This window comes from Bos mutus, unplaced genomic scaffold, assembly GCF_027580195.1.
Source record: "Bos mutus isolate GX-2022 unplaced genomic scaffold, NWIPB_WYAK_1.1 CTG281, whole genome shotgun sequence".
In the NCBI taxonomy this organism is placed as follows: Eukaryota; Metazoa; Chordata; class Mammalia; order Artiodactyla; family Bovidae; genus Bos; species Bos mutus.
The window spans coordinates 27,279-43,987 of record NW_027219778.1 but is presented as its reverse complement, the minus strand read 5'-3'; the positions used below and the strand labels follow the sequence as shown (position 1 = coordinate 43,987).

Sequence of the window (16,709 nt, the reverse complement as noted above, 5' to 3'; positions counted from 1 at the left end):
TTCTCATGATGTACTCTGCATATAAGTTAAATAAACAGGGTGACAATATACAGCCTTGATGTACTTCTTTTCCTATTTGGAACCAGTCTGTTGTTCCATGTCCAGTTCGAACTGTTGCTTCCTGAACTGCATACAAATTTCTCAAGAGGTAGATCAGGTGGTTTGGTATTCCCATCTCTTTCAGAAGTTTCCAGTTTATTGTGATCCACACAGTCAAAGGCTTTGGCATAGTCAATAAAGCAGAAATAGATGTTTTTCTGGAACTCTCTTGCTTTTGCCATGATCCAGCGGATGTTGGCAATTTGATCTCTGGTTCCTATGCCTTTTCTAAAACCAGCTTGAACATCAGGAAGTTCACAGTTCACATATTGCTGAAGTCTGGCTTGGAGAATTTTGAGCATTACTTTACTAGCGTGTGAGATGAGTGCAATTGTGCCGCAGTTTGAGCATTCTTTGGCATTGCCTTTCTTTGGGATTGGAATGAAGACTAACCTTTTCCAGTCCTGTGGCCACTGCTGAGTTTTCCAAATTTGCTGGCATATTGAGTGCAGCACACTCACAGCATCATCTTTCAGGATTTGGAATAGCTCATCTAGAATTCTATCACCACCACTAGCTTTGTTCATAGTGATGCTTTCTAAGGCCCACTTTACTTCACATTCCAGGATGTCTGGCTCTAGGTCAGTGATCACACCATCGTGATTATCTGGGTTGTGAAAATCTTTTTTGTATAGTTCTTCTGTGTTTTCTTTCCATCTCTTCTTAATATCTTCTGCTTCTGTTAGGTCCATAACATTTCTTTGTGTTTATCGAGTCCATCTTTGCATGAAATGTTCCTTTTGTATCTCTGGTTTTCTTGAAGAGATCTCTAGTCTTTCCCATTCTGTTATTTTCCTCTATTTCTTTGCATTGATTACTGAAGAAGGCTTTCTTATCTCTTCTTGCTATTCTTTGGAACTCTGCATTCCTTGGCCCATGTTTATTTCCCTTCCAGGGAGCCCACAGCCCTAAGCCCTCAGTGGCTTTTAGGCAGAACAAGGCGTGTCCCAGGTTTGTCCAGCCAAAACAGTTCCTTCCTCTCCTAACCCACATTCCTAAATTTAATCTCCTACCTTCAGGGAGGAAATGTCCTTTGCCTCCAGGGATGGAGGAAGTGTGGATATTGGGTTTTAGGTATCCACCTGGTCCCTTTTTAGCTACTCTCTCTGCTGGCACTTCTCAAGCCTAGCCTAAGAAAATTCTTTGAATTCCTCCAAAAAAAGTTCACTTGTCCTGGTACTTTCCTTAGTTTCATTACAAGTGTCTGTTCCTCTGTTCTGCCCAGCTCCTAGATGTTATTTTGACCTGACCAGTTCCAGGGAAGCCTGGACCCTCAAAATCTGGAGGACCCACCATCCCTCCATTACAGATCTGTTCCCCCGTGAATGGGCACGTGTTTTGCTGTCTGATGTATAAGTGACAGTATGATACTTGGGAATCTTACTTTGTTTCTTAATCGTCTGTGGTGACACCACCATCCGCACAAAGCTGTCTGAATTGTGAATATTTGGGTGATTTCGATGTGGCCCAAACTCCTCCAACGAATGTACCTTCAGGTTGGTTTTCTTCTTTTATATTTTGCTATATTTTCTTTTATTTATTTAAAAATTTTTTTTTTTATTTTATTTTTATTTTTTTAATTTTATTTTATTTTTAAACTTTACATAATTGTATTAGTTTTGCCAAATATCGAAATGAATCCACCACAGGAACACCTGTGTTCCCCATCCTGAACCCTCCTCCCTCCTCCCTCCCCATACCCTCCCTCTGGGTTGTCCCAGTGCACCAGCCCCAAGCATCCAGTATCGTGCATCGAACCTGGACTGGTGACTCATTTCATACATGATATTATACATGTTTCAATGCCATTCTCCCAAATCTCCCCACCCTCTCCCTCTCCCACAGAATCCATAAGACTGGTCTATACATCAGTGTCTCTTTTGCTGTCTTGTACACAGGGTTATTGTTACCATCTTTCTAAATTCCATACATATGCGTTAGTATACTGTATTGGTGTTTTTCTTTCTGCCTTACTTCACTCTCTATAATAGGTTCCAGTTTCATCCACCTCAATAGAACTGATTCAAATGTATTCTTTTTAATGGCTGAGTAATACTCCATTGTGTATATGTACCACAGCTTTCTTATCCATTCATCTGCTGATGGGCATCTAGGTTGCTTCTATGTCCTGGCTATTATAAACAGTGCTGCAATGAACATTGGGGTACACGTGTCTCTTTCCCTTCTGGTTTCCTCAGTGTGTATGCCCAGCAGTGGGATTGCTGGATCATATTTTCTTAATCTATTGTGAAGAGACATAGGATCCCATCAGTTGTATATAGTGAAAAGTAAAAATCCCACTCAGACATAGGTAGATGGAGATCTAGTAGTAAGATAGCACTTTAGCTGGAAATGAAAATTTCAGCCAGAATCTGAAAAGTATGTCCTGGAAGGAGAAGAGGGTCTCAGGACTGAATACACTGCTCCACGCAGGAGCTTGGGCTCTGACAGCTGTACCTGCTGGGTTCTTCATGGGACAAGCCATGCAGGCCATGATCCTCTAGAGAATTTGTTTCAACTTTCCATTCACATTGGCATTGGCATGCTTTGCTTTTGCTTCTACCTGCAGTTTTACTTTTATCCGAGACAGATTGGTTTCTTCTCTGATTTTCGCCACTTGTACAGACTGTTACAACATTTCTTAACCAAATAGAGTTTAACAGGGTAGGGGCGGGGCAGAGGGATGGGATAGGGTGGGGTGACAGAGAGGATGGGGCCACATGGAACAGCATCTGGGGTCATAGTTCCCTGATGGGGATATAATTCGTGCCCCTGCAATGAAAGCACAGACTCCTCCTCACTGAACTGCCAGGGAAGTTCCTGGAATTGATTTAATGAAAAACATCTAATTAGGATGAATTTTTGCATGACATTTTACATTTTAGTTGTGACCAGTGATTATAGTTCATATTATTTTATAGTTTTGTGGTTTTACTAGCATAAAAGATTTTGGGGGTTTATTTTCATTTTAAAAGCTAAAAACTTTTTTAATTCCATGGGATAAAAAAAAAAAAAAAAAATCTGTAGAATTTTTGAAAGGGTAGAGGTTTTGTTCTGAATGCGAGTGCTTTGGTCCACTGAACTGAATGGTGATAACATTTGTAGAAAAGACACCCAGTGAAAGGTATGTCTTTTTATGAAGTGACATAACAGCACCCATTGTGTGAGTTATTGGTTGGAGTTTAGAGACAGGCTATGTTGGGCTAAACTCCTTATTCCTGTTTTCAGCCCTTGAGTAATAATCAGAAGCTTTCTCTGAAAAGAGTGGGGTCAGCTGTCAGACTCCTAGGTATCTACTGGCCAGCAGTGCTGGGATTAAATGCAGCAGCCAGTAGATATAGGATGGGGCAAGAGGTCACCTTGTCCCTTTGTTGCTGCCTGGAGAGATTCTTGTCCACGTGCCAGTGGGACAAAAGCTGTGACTTTGTGGCCAGAGGATGTCTCTGACCCTGCCTTGGGTTCCCTGAGGGTGGAGGGACAGCAGGGACTCCCCAGTTCCTTGTCCAGAGAAGGAGTGGCACCCCTCCCTTGCTCTCTGACATCCTCCCAGAACTCATTCCGGACTATGTTCACAATGGGCGTCCAGGCCCCACCCAGACTCCAGGAGCTGGCTGCCAGAGCCTGCTGTGGAATGAGGCCTTGGCTTTGGTGAAGCTGCCCATTGAACTCTTCCCATGGCTGTTTATAGTGGCCTTTGCTGGGAGGCACACCCAGGCCCTGAAGGCAATGGTGCAGGCCTTGCACCATTGGGGGCCCTGATGAAGGACCACCAGCCTCATCTGAGACCTTCCAGGCTGCACTCAGTGGCCTGGATGTCCTGCTTGCTCAGGAGGTCCGCCCCAGATAAGATCAACCTGGCAGACTGGTGGGGTCTGGGGATGTGAGCAAGATGCAGCCAGGGCAGGAGGATGAGGAGTCACCTGGGAACAGGCAGTCGGGACCTTTTGAGGGGGAGAGGGGAATAAAGGCATGTAGCCCACGCCCCAGTGTCCCTTAAAGTGGGGATCAGGGGGTGCTAAGAAGTGTGTGGAGTGTAGAGCACTCGCGGGGTTCTGGTGCCCATCGGCTTCTGCACAACTCAGCATGTCCCCCACGGCCCCACAGATGGTACAAGCTGCAGGTGCTGGATTTGTGCCAGAACACCCACCCGGACTTCTGGACCCTGTGGTCTGGCATCAAGGCCAGCGTTTGCTCGCTGCTGGAGCCTAAGCTGATCCAGCCCATGCAGAAGAGGCACAGGCAGTACTGAAGCCGGCATGGGTCTCTATGGAGGTGCTGGTTGACCTGTGCCTCAAGGAGGACACCCTGGACGAGACACTCAGCTACCTGCTGAAGAAGGCCAAGCAGAGGAGGAGCCTGCTACACCTGTGCTGCCAGAAGCTGAGGATCTTCACCATGCCCATGCAGAACATCAGGAAGATCCTGAAGGTGGTGCAGCTGGATTCCATCCAGGACCTGGAGATGAACCACATCTGGAAGCTGGCCACGCTGGGCAGGTTCATGCCACACCTGGGCCTGATGGGCAACCTGAGCTGGCTGCTGATGTCATGCATCTACATGTCACGGCACACCGCCCCTGACCGGGAGGAGCAGTTAGTCGACCAATTCACTGCCCAGTTCTGAACCTGCCCCACCTTCAGGAGCTCTACCTGGACTCCATCTCTTTTCTTAAGGGCCGTCTGCACCAGGTGCTCCAGGTGAGGCGTGGAGCCACCTCTGCTGGCCAGAACGTGCCTCTCTTGTTTCGTTATTATCGAGATCTCTATTCTGTACCCGCTGGAGACGTTTCCAGGATGCACAGGCCACTCGGAAGTCCTCACGAAATAACAAGGCAGAATCAGGATGGGGAAATTGTGGCTCCTAAGCAGTCCAGAGAACTGAAAAATTCAAATGAGAATCATTGTTGAAGTGGCTCCAATGTCTTTAAGTCCAAATTACAGTTAATATTTTCCTCTAAGACTTCTGAATATCTAGGAAATCCTCAGAAACAGGTTATTGCTCTGCCTTGAACACAGTGATGAAAGCTGAGAGGATTCAACCTAGTCTGTATGAATGAGTTGCATTGATTCCCTTTTTGGCAGCTGCAAACTCCAGGCATTAGGAATAAATATATTCACTGAGAAATCAGAAGAAATAAAGGAAATATAAAAAAAGAATTGTAGGTGGTGATGGACGGTTTGTGGCCCCTGAATATCTGGGGGATATTCACCCAGTGATTGTCTGAAACTGCTGGGAACTGGCAGCCTATGTCCACTGCATCCAGCCTGCTCTGTAGTTCAACTCATTGTGTCCTGTAAAAGCATCTTAATCCCAGCAAACCAAATACTAGTAAACTGAAATAGGCAAATAACATTTGTTTACTGTTTGTTTCCCACATTGAAAATAGTTCATCATTTTGTGCAGAGGGAGGTTATACCCATGTGAACATGACCTTACCCTATGAAGACCTCCTGCCTTCTTGTCAAGAAGGTGAGAGGCCAGATCCAAGCCATTGAGATCCCCTGTGTTCCGGTGAAACAGGCCTCTCCTCCCCACATCTCTTCGCCGCCACCTCTGCCCCTAGGACTGACTGCCCTGTCTCTCCACGTGCCTAAAGACCCTTCTGGAGACCCTGTGGATCACCAACTGCCTGATTTTAGAGTCAGACCTGACGTACCTGTCACAGTGCCCCAGCGTCAGCCTGCTGAAGGACCTGGGTCTCAGCGGGGTCAACCTGACCAGCTTCAGTTTGGAACTCTTGCAGGTCCTGATTGAGTGGACCTCGACCACACTGCAGGACCTGGACCTGGATGAATGCGGCATCATGGACTCCCAGTTCAGTGCTCTCCTGCCCTCTCTGAGCCACTGCTCCCATCTCACCACCTTCAGCTTCTGTGGCAACCCCATCTCCATGGCCGTGTTGCAAAGCCTGTTGCACCACACCGTGGGGCTGAGCAAGCTGAACCATGTGTTGTACCCCTCACCCCTGGAGAGCTATGAGGATGTGTGGGACACTCTGCACCTGGGCCTTCTGGCTCAGCTGCATGCCTGGCTCAAGCAGCTGCTGTGCAAGTCTGAGGAGGCCAAGCATGGTCTGGGTCAGCGCCAGCCCCTATCCACACTGTGGTGACCAGATCTTCTATGACACCGAACCCATCCTGTACCCAGCTACATGCCCACCTAGCCCAGTTCACGATTTTGCAGTCCCTGGCACTGGGAAACTGCCACCCAGACCTCAGTGCATCTAGAACAAACACAGACCAGTTTCAGACAACAGTTTGGTGCATGCGAGAAAAGAAAAGGTGATTTAGAGTGGGCAGGGGGAGGGATTGGTGGGATTTTTGGAGAGATGTGTTCCTACAAAGTTAGAAATGTAAATCTAAATTTTGGAGGGGAAATTTTGGGTTTGGGAGGTTGATGGGGTAATTACCCCTGTATTGGATTGTTACAAAGGAATAAAGGGAACTTCAGTGTTAACCATTGAGTGTCCTCTGTGTTCTGTGACCATGATTCTCCCCTTTAAATTCATGATGCTCCTGTTAGTGTTTAAATAAAAGAATCTTAATGTGAGTGGGGCCTAGATGCTCTATAATAGGCAAGGATTAGCTACAGGAGTTCAGGGCACCATTTATCCACTCCCTGTAGTTCTCATTTCCAAGGCATCCACCTCTTCACATATTTCTGAGGCTGTTCAATCTGTCATCATACACAAGGTGCGTCCTCAGGGCCTGGAATGAACCAAGTGTCCGGGAGTGAGCACCACTGGAGGAACCTTCTTCCAAGGGACCCTCGCTGCTAATCCCACTCAGGCCCTGGACTCAAGCACTTTCCTCAGTGGATCCAACAGATGCAAAGCCTCAATCTCAGACCCTTGGCAGTGCCAAGACATGGTCACTGTGCAATGTCAGGCCCGGAGTCCTGGGGGATATTCACCAGCAGACCATCTAGAGCCTCTGGAACACACTAGCCCATACCCACCTTCCCACTGCTCAGCCATATCTGACTCTTTGGAACTCCATGGACTGTAGCCTGCCAGGCTCCTCTGCCCATGGAATTCTACAAGTGAGAACACTGCAGTGGGTAGCCATTCTTTTTTCCAGGGGATCTTCCCAACCCAGGGGTTGCATTTGTGTCTCCTGCATTGCATGCAGATTCTTTACCATCTGAGCTACCAGGGAAGTCTCCAGTTTCTAAGAGAAAACCCTGAGTCCATTGTCTAAATGTGCTTTTATGCCAGTACTATCCACACAGGTTTTATTTTGTTTTTACATTAATCAAAACTTTCACACACATTTATTTATTCAAAGGCTGACAGAAATCCATTCCCAATTGTCAAAAGAAGTCACTTCTGAATTGATATTTCAGTGTTGAGTGTAACTTGGCATTTTTATCCTTGGTGTGATTCATCTGTAACCTTATTATTATTATTTTTTTAATCCTTAAGTTTTTACCATAAGCCACATGGTAAAGATAAAATTTCCTCCAAATCCTGGTTCTCTGCCAATCTGGCAACACTAAGGCTTTTAACTAATTCTCTTTGCCCATCAGAACTCTTTGCTGAGACCAAGTCCTCTAAGATTCAGAGAAGATTTATCAACTAAACAAAATAACAGCACCCCTTCAGAGTGGAGGGCTCCAACTATACCACTTTTTGTGACCGAAGGATCTGGGACCGGCAGGGGCCACCAAAATATTGATCTAGGAATGCCCTGGAAATTAGCATCACCTTGATTTGAGCTTTCCTGGTGGCTCAGATGGTAAAGAATCCACCTGCATTGCAGGAGACTCAGGCTTAGTCCCTGAATCTGGAAGAATCCCTGGAGAAAGGGGTGGCTACCGACTCCAGTATTCTTTCCTGGAGAATTCCATGGAGGAGACTGTCGAGCTACAGTACATGGAGTCACAAAGAATCAGACAGAACTGACTAACACTTTCAGTTCACCTCTAATACTGTGGGTAAGCAATTGGTGCAAGTCATCATTGATTGAGTTTTTCAATGTTTCATGGTCCCTTAAGATTTGGTCCCTCTCTGTCCCACCCTTGCATTTAAGCTGTGAAAGCATCATTTTATGATTTCTTACTCAGGGAATTAAAGCTGAGAGCAGAAGCAGCAAGAAACCAGATGCTCTGCACTGATAAGGTGAGTATAAAGGAGGAGAGTGAAAGAGCCAGCTTAAAACCAAGTATTAAAAAAAAAAAAAAAAACTAAAGATAGTGGAATCTGACCCCATTACTCCATGGAAAATAAAAGGGGAAAAGGTGGAAGTACTGACAGATTTCCTCTTCTCAGGATGAACAATCACTGCAATGGTGATTGCAACAGTGAAATCAAAAGACAGTGACTTCCTGGCAGGAAGCTATGACAAACCTAGACAGTGTGTTGAAAAGCAGAGGCATTTCTCTGCTGACAAAGGTCTGTATAGTCATGGCTGTGGTCTTCCTCGTGGTCATGTATGTTTGTCGGAGCTGGACCACAAAGAAGGTAGAGCGCCAAAGAGTGTAGCCTTCGAGTTGCAGTGCTGGTGAAGACTCCTGCAAGTCTCTTAGACAGCAAGGAGATCAAACCAGTCAATCTTAAGGGAAATCTACCCTGAATACCCTGAATACTTGTTAGAAGGACTGATGCTGAAGCTGAAGGTCTACTATATTGGTCATCGGATGTGAATAGGTGACTGACGGGGAAAGTCTCTGATGCTGCACATGATTGAGGGAAGGAGAAGAGGGTGACAGAGAATGAGATGGCTGGATGGGCATCACCAATGCAATGGACATGAACTTGGGCAAACTTCAGGAGATGGTGAGGGACAGCGAGGTATGGTGTGCTGCAGTCCATGGGGTTTCAGATACAACTGGGCAAATGAACAACAACTGTCTCTTGAGATAAATCTGTCCCAAGGAGAGTAGAAGAGGAAAAGGGTTGTGAGAACAATGGAAACACCAAAGTATCCCCTACTGATGGAGGAAGTGGGTAGGGATGACCACCAAGATTAGTGCCCTCTTGAAAGGTTGAAAAGTTGGTATGACATACCCAGCCCTGTTGGTGGACACTCAGGCTGACCACATGTCACTCCTCAGCCACATGCCCCAAGGAGCTTCCTTCCTTCTTGTCCACAGTAATGGACCTGGACTGGAGTTGGCCTTGGGGTTTTTCATGGAAGGAAAGGTGGGAACAGTTTATGTTTATCTTTCTGTTTTTGATTATTTTGTTGGTCAGCCAATGCAGCTTGCAGGATCTTAGTTCCCCAACTAACGATAGAATCCACACCCTCATCAGTGAAAATGCAGAGTCCTAACCACTCCAGGACTACCAGAGGGTTCCCAGTAGGTCATTTTTTGAGCCTGGCAGATGGCCCAGAAGTCTGACATTGGCATTGGCAGCCTTCTATGGGTCAGGCTTTGATGAAGTTACGAAACATTCCTCTCTCCCTGACCTCTGGGAGTGCTGTGACCATGGCCCATAACATAGAAATTTCTGGACGTAGAGAGAACTGAAGGACAACGTACCCCTCCCCACTCATATTCATTTCCTGGCTACAGACCCAAATGCCTTCCAGTAAATTCATCTGCTCTCAACCCATCTACAGAAAGCCTGCTGTCCTCCTTCCTAGAAACCTTCCCTGCAGAAGAGGTTGAACTCATGTCCTCTGATTCTTCCTAACCTAACATGTGAATGCTTCTTTACATCTGGTGATAAGCTTCAGTGTGTTCTGCTGGACAGCTGTGATTTCTTTTTTTTTTTTTTTTTGTTAAAGACATACTCCCCTTCACATCCAGGGTGGTTTGAGCACAGGCCCTGCTCTGTTCTCAAGGTTCTGTCCTTCAAAGTCTAGGAGAGAAGTAAAAATAGTTGGGGCCAGAACGAGAGTTGGGTGGGGACCTTTAGCAGCTGTGGTCTGAAAAAAGTGCTGCACAAGAGCAGGTTTCCTCCTGGAAAATCTGAGTGGGTGGCATTTGTTGATGGGTGGGAGTCACCTGGGAGCTGAGTCATCATCTGCGTACCCCCCACCTGTTCTGAGATGAGCCCTCTTTAGGTACTGTAGATCTAAATAACCTGTTAAAGTACTAAGATGGCCACCAGAATTACCACAGAATTAAACAACAGGAAATTGTTTTCTCCCAGTTCTGGAGGCCCGAAGCCCAGAATCAAGGTTTTGACAGTGTGGTGTCTCTGGAGTTCTCTTTCTTTGATGTTCAGACAGCCACATTCTCCTGCCCTCCTGTCCCATTATGTCCAAGCATCCTTGATGTCTTGTGTGTCCCAATTTCCTCTCTTTCTTTTTTTCTCTCCTTGCTTCTTTGCTTCTGGGACTTAGTTTCCTGACCTGGGATCAAACTTGAGCCCTTGGCAGTGAAAGACCTAAGCCCTAACCACTGGCCTGCCAGGGAATTCCCCCTCTCTCTTTTTGTATGGAAAACCATCAGATTGGACTAGGGCCCACCCTAGGGACCTCATTTAAACTTAGTCATCTCGTTAAAGGTATTATCTCCAAGTATGGTTACATTCCAAAGTTTTGTAGGTTAGGATTTATAAAATGAATTAATTTATTTGACTGCACTAGGTCTTAGTTGTGGCATGTTCTGTCTTCCATCTTCCTGGCAGCACATGGGATCTAGTTCCCTGACCAGGGACTGAACCCCAGCCCCCTGCACTGGGAGTGGAGAGTTTTAGCCACTGGATGATTGGGAAAGTCCCCTCAACATATGGATTTTGCAGGACACAATGAAGGCCAAAACAGGGTTGATGTTAGGGTGATTTGCCTGGATACACATTTGCAATCTACCTGCTCCTTAGAAATATCTGAGACCTTTAATAACGTTGACTCCATGATCCCATTCCTGGAGATACTGATTCTGTGTGTATGGAGTAAGATCGGCAGAATCAAACAGAACATCAGTACTTTACAAAAGCTCTCTAGTACTCACTGTTTAATATGGACACCTTAATCACCCTGGGCAACACCTGGAGCTTGTGAGAAACTCAGACTCTCAGGCCCCACACACAAATGTTGGACGAGAATGTGTTTTTGCACAAGACACTTGGGTAATTCCTTAGATTCACTGAGAGTTAAGAAGCACAGCCCAGGAGATTTGAAAGTGTGGTCCAAGCTGAGAAGTTTGGATACAGATCTCTGGGCTTTGCTTATACCCTATCTTCCTTCAATATGAAGGACATACAGAAGCCCCAAGAGAGCATGTGGGAGTCCTAGAATCTCTGAAGGGTGGTGGGTAGGATGAATCTCCCAGCTCAAGCAACAACATCTGATTAGTGTATTGCATTACCAATAACCTGATCCTCCCAAGGCAGATGCTCAGTGTGTCCCATAAAGAAAAAATGAAGTACTGACCTTCAACCCTCAGGGTCTCCTGAAGGAGTGGATTCTTGAGTACTTTAAGCATGTTCTTATTGTTGTTTGGGCTCCCCTTGTGGCTCAGCTGGTAAAGAATCTGCCTGTACTATTGGTGACCTGGGTTTGATCCCTGGGTTGGGAAGATCTCCTGGAGAAGAGAAAGGATACCCACTCCAGTATTCTAGGCTGGAGGATTCCATAGACTGTATAGTCCGTGGTGTCACAGAAGAGTCAGACACAACTGAGTGACTTTCACTTACTTTCACCTTTGTGGTTTACTTACTATGTTGTGTCTGACTATTTTGTGACCCCTTAGACTGTAGCCTGCCAGGCTCCTCTCTCCATGGGATTTCCCAGGCAAGAATACTGGAGTGGGTTGCCATTTCTTCCTCCAGTGGATCTTTGCAACCCAGAGATTGAACCCAGGTCTGCATTTACCCTGGGATTCACTTCACTTCAGAATCAAGGGAGGCAAACATTCAACTTTCAGATTCCCAGGCCCCCTCCTCTGGCAATTTGAGTTTCTTAGATGTGATATGCAGCCCTGGAATCTCTATGTTTAACAATGTCCCAGGTGATTCTGAGATTTGAGCAACTTTTAGAAGCATATGAAACTGAAAGTGTTAGTCAGCCAGTTGTGTTCAACTCTTTGCAAACCCATGGATAGTAGCTCTACAGGCTCCTCTGTCCATGGAATTCTCTAGGCAAGAATACTGGAGTGGATAGCCATTCCCTTCTCAAGGAAGTCTTCCTGACACAGTGATCAAACCCTGGTTTTCTGTACTGTAGGCATATTTTTTACTGTGTGAGCATCAGGGAAGCCTAGAAGCATAAATAACTAGTCAAAATTTTTCTTCCTTTCCCCTAAGTTTTTACAAATTTTAAAACTGACATCCAAAATGTTTTTGTTGTAAGTGTAAACACAGCAAAGGATGTACCTTTGGCATACAATAAAAATAAACCCTTCAAGTAAATAAAACTAGGAATTCCCTGGTAAACCAGTGGTTAGTGCTCAGTGCTTTCACTCTGGTGACCTGGGTTCAGTCTCTGGTCAGGAAACTAAGATCCTGCAGGAAGTCTCATGGTGTGTCCATAAATAAATAAAACTGTTAATATCATGCTTACAAATATATCCAGAAGAATGTAAGTAGCATAGAGTTTTTAATTTTTTTTTTTTTTTTTTTTACTTATTTGGCTGTCTTGGGTCCTAGTTGTGGCTTGCAGGATCCTTACTCAGTTCTACTGCCCTCTGGCATGTGGGATCTTAGTCCCCAACCATAGATCAAACCCACATTCCCTGCATTTGAAGGCAGATTCTCAGCCACTGGACCACCAGGGAAGTCCCTAGCCTTGGGTTTTGATACTCACCAACATTGGAGAAGGACATGGCAACCCACTGCAGTATTTTTGCCTGGAGAAGTCCATGGATAGAGGAGCCTGGCTGCCTACAGTCCATGGGGTCCCAAAGAGTTAGACATGACTGAGAAACTAAGCACAGCACTCACCATCAATAGTCTTAAAATTTAATTTAAAAATTTAAAAAAAAAAAAATGAAATATTGCAAGAATTACCAAAATGCAATATAAAGACATAAAGTGAGAAAATGGTGATGGAAAAACTGCACTGATAGACTTGCTTGATGTAGGGTTGTCACAAACCTTTAATTTGTAAGAATGTAGTATCTGCTAAGAACAATAAAACAAAGCACATAAAGCAAGGGAAAAAATTATAAAATGAGCTCTTTCTAATGGTCAGGTTTTTTGTTTTTCCTGCTTCATTGAAATGTAATGGACATATATTGTGTAAATTTCAGGTGAACACATGTTGATTTGATAAGGTATTTTTGATGTTATATTTGGTTACAGTACTTGAGATCACGTTTATTAATGAGCTTCATTTTTGTTCTAATTCAGTGACTCTGTTACCTTAGAAGAAATGGAAATACACATATTTCTTCTCTGAAAACATCCCTCACCACTAAGAATCTGTGTGCAGAGGGCTGTAAAGGCAGTGGGAGGGAAAGCTTGAGATAGAATCTAGGTGGTGCAAAGGGGAAAGAGAGAGAAGAGGGGAAGTGAGGGAGTACGGGAGAAGGAGGGGGACTAGGGTGTGACCTAACACCCCTGAGGTGGTTTAAGAAAGCATGAGCCCCTGCCTAGAAAAACTCCTGGGGTTCAGCATGAAGATCCACATTGAAGACCCCGGGAATCCAGTGGGTGCTGAGTCTTCAAGTGCAGATCACTTGGGAGTAAGTTTGCTTCCTGCCCCCATCTCCCAGGCCCCGGCCCTCCAACCTACCCCCCTTTCCCCTGGAAGAGAACAGGGGTTTGCTGTTTGCACCTGATGAATTGGAAGAGGACCCCTGCCTTTTAGGCTCCTGACATCAACCTGAGCTCTGTTGAAATAGTTGTGTGGACCACCTTCCCCTACCTTAAGCTATTGAACCCTGAAAAACTAAATATGTAGATAAATTGGAGATAAGATGTTGGGCCTCTGGATGGCAGAGAGGAAAGTGGGGACTCTCACCCACCTGAGATCTGGAAAATAGCCCCTGCGTGGGTCCCTGAAACCCCATCCACATTCTTTCCTCTCTCTTGCAATTTGGTAGAAAGGTTTCTAGTTGAAAGATCCCATGGGGAAAAACTGGTTCAGAAACCTGATTGGAGCCCAGTTTGGTTACTATGGATTGGATTAGAATTGGCTTTAGAAGGCTTGGAACCTCCTGATGCAGCCTCACTGAGAAAACACTTTTGGAGATCCAGGTAGGAGTGTCATGGACACAGGACACAGGAAGTGGTGCTGGTATTTCCAGAGAAATCTCCTTCAACGTGAAGACAAAGGCACTCCAGCTTCACCCTCCACTGGGACTCAGAGTGGGAAGTGTTTAGCTGCACTGAGTCAACTGGACTTCAGGAGCTGGTGAGCCATGGGGTTTGGAATGCTTCATTTTGTTCTCTGAAGCCATGAGTCTGCAAAATTGCTCTGTAAAGGGCTAGAGAGTAACCAGGCATTAAGGGCAATTTTGTCTTTTCCATTAACAGTGTGAAACAGCCTTGGGCAGGATTAAATGATCACAGCTGTGTTCCAATAAAACTTTATTTGTGACACTGAAATTTAGATATCATATGATTTCCACATGTCAAAAATATTCCTTTTTTCCCCCAAAATTAAAAAAAATAATAAAAATATTAAACATATTTTTTAAAGTTAAAAAAATAAATAACTGAAACATAAAAATCATTCTTTACTTTCTGGTTAGGAGAAAAAAAAAAAAAAACAGGAGGCAACCTAATTTGTCAATCTCTGTCTAAACCATTTGCCTATATAATTCAGCTAGCATCCCATTAGTGGCTTGTGACATGAATTTAGTAGGCTGGATTCTGCTTATGAAAAATAGAAATTTTATTAAATCTAAGGTGACATAAGCTGTAAGATACATTATTCCTTTTTTTTTTTTTTTTTTTTTTGGCCACACCCTGAGGCATGTGGGATCATATGTCCCTGACCAGGGATTGAACCTATGCCCCCTGGAGTGGAAGTGAGGAGTCTTAAATACTAGATCACCAGGGAAGTCCCAAAGCATTATTTTTCATACCACTGTCAAATATATATATTTATGCATGTGTGCTCAATTGCTTCAGTCATGTTTGACTCTTTGCAACCCTATGGACCTCTCCTCTGTTCTTATGATTCTTCAGGCAGGAATGCTGGAGTGGGTTGCAATGCCCTCTTACAGGGGATCTTCCTGGCCCAGAGATGGAACCTACATCTCTTATGTCTTCTGCATTGGCAGGATGGTCCTTTACCACTAAGACCACCATTTACACTCAGCCAAACAAACTATGATATGCTACTGATGAAATGTGACCTGGTATCAGAAATGGTCCAATGTAAACTTTAGAATGATCCTTAATGTCAATGAAATGTGTTAATGGCATGGAAGCTATCACCAATGTATTATATGGAGAGACATTGTGTTACAAACCTTTTATTTCAATGACCACCACCTGTATAGTTTAACAGGAGCTCTGGGGCCACCATAGGGAGAAAAGGCAAAAGTGGGGGCTGGAGAAGTAAGTTTAAAACTGTTATGTCACTTAACTGAGTTTGAGATGTTACCTTAAGTATAAAATAAAAATGTGAATAGTTATCTTAATGTTTCAGCTGCTGATTAAATCAGGTATTAATTTTGTTTTCTGAAAGTAATATAATAATCACCACTCATCTGCAGAGAATAAGTTCCAAGACCCCCAATAGACATCTTTAACCTCACATAGTATCAAACCCTATATACATAATGTTTTTGCTATACAAACATACCTGTGATGCAGTTTATTTTATAAAAATACAGTAAGAGATTGGCAACTAACTAATAGTAACAGGAAAGTGAAAGTGAAGATGCTCAGTAGTGTCTACTCTTTGAGACCCCAGGCAGCTTACTAGGCTCCTCTGTCCATGGATTTCCCAGGCAAGAATTTTGAACTGGCCTTCCATTTCCTTCTCCAGAGGATCTTCCTGACCCAGGATCAACCCAGGTCTGAGCCACCAGGAAAGGTGTAATAATAGGATAGAACAATTATAACAATATACTTTGATAAAAGTTTTGTGAAAGATGTAGTCTCTATGTAAAAAATATTACTGTACTAATTTAGTGATTTTGTTTTACCCTAACTAAGCACTTACTATGCTCTGTAGCCATAACTTCTGCAGTTGAGGTTGACAGCAAAAATAACCCAGATTTCTTTTCTCTTCTTCACATTCACCAAAGATACTAGCATACAATTCAATACAACCTTGGCATACAATTTTTCTCTCTTTATATCAAATTGAGAACTTCAATCTTTTCACTTAAAGGCAGCACTTAATGGATTCTCTCTGGCATATCTAAATGGCCAGCATCACTCCACTTATGCTTTGGGGCCATTACTGAGTAAAATAAGGGTGTGTGGGCACAAGCCCTGTGACATCTCAACAGTCATTGTGGTAACCGAGTTACAAATGGGTGGGATGTGCTGAACCAAGGAAAGATTCACATTCAGGGCAGGAGGATGTAAGATGGTGTGAGATTCCAATCACACTCCTCAGAATGAGATGCAATTTAAAACTTATGTATTATTTCTTTCTGGACTTTTCCATTTAATATTTTCAGTGAACAACTGAGGGCTAACTGAAATTGCAGAGAGTGACACCTGAGATCAGAGGGGATGACCTTTTCCTGTGGTTGCCTTTAGATGGAAAAAGCACTAGATGAAGGGGCCACTTGAAGTGAAAAGTGATTGTAAA

General features: G+C 44.3%; 1 pseudogene; it reads left to right on the top strand.

The window, feature by feature from the left end:
- The first annotated feature begins 1,559 nt into the window (after nt 1-1,559).
- On the top strand, nt 1,560-6,326 carry LOC138986943 (melanoma antigen preferentially expressed in tumors-like; annotated as a pseudogene).
- Nucleotides 6,327-16,709: the final 10,383 nt, after the last annotated feature.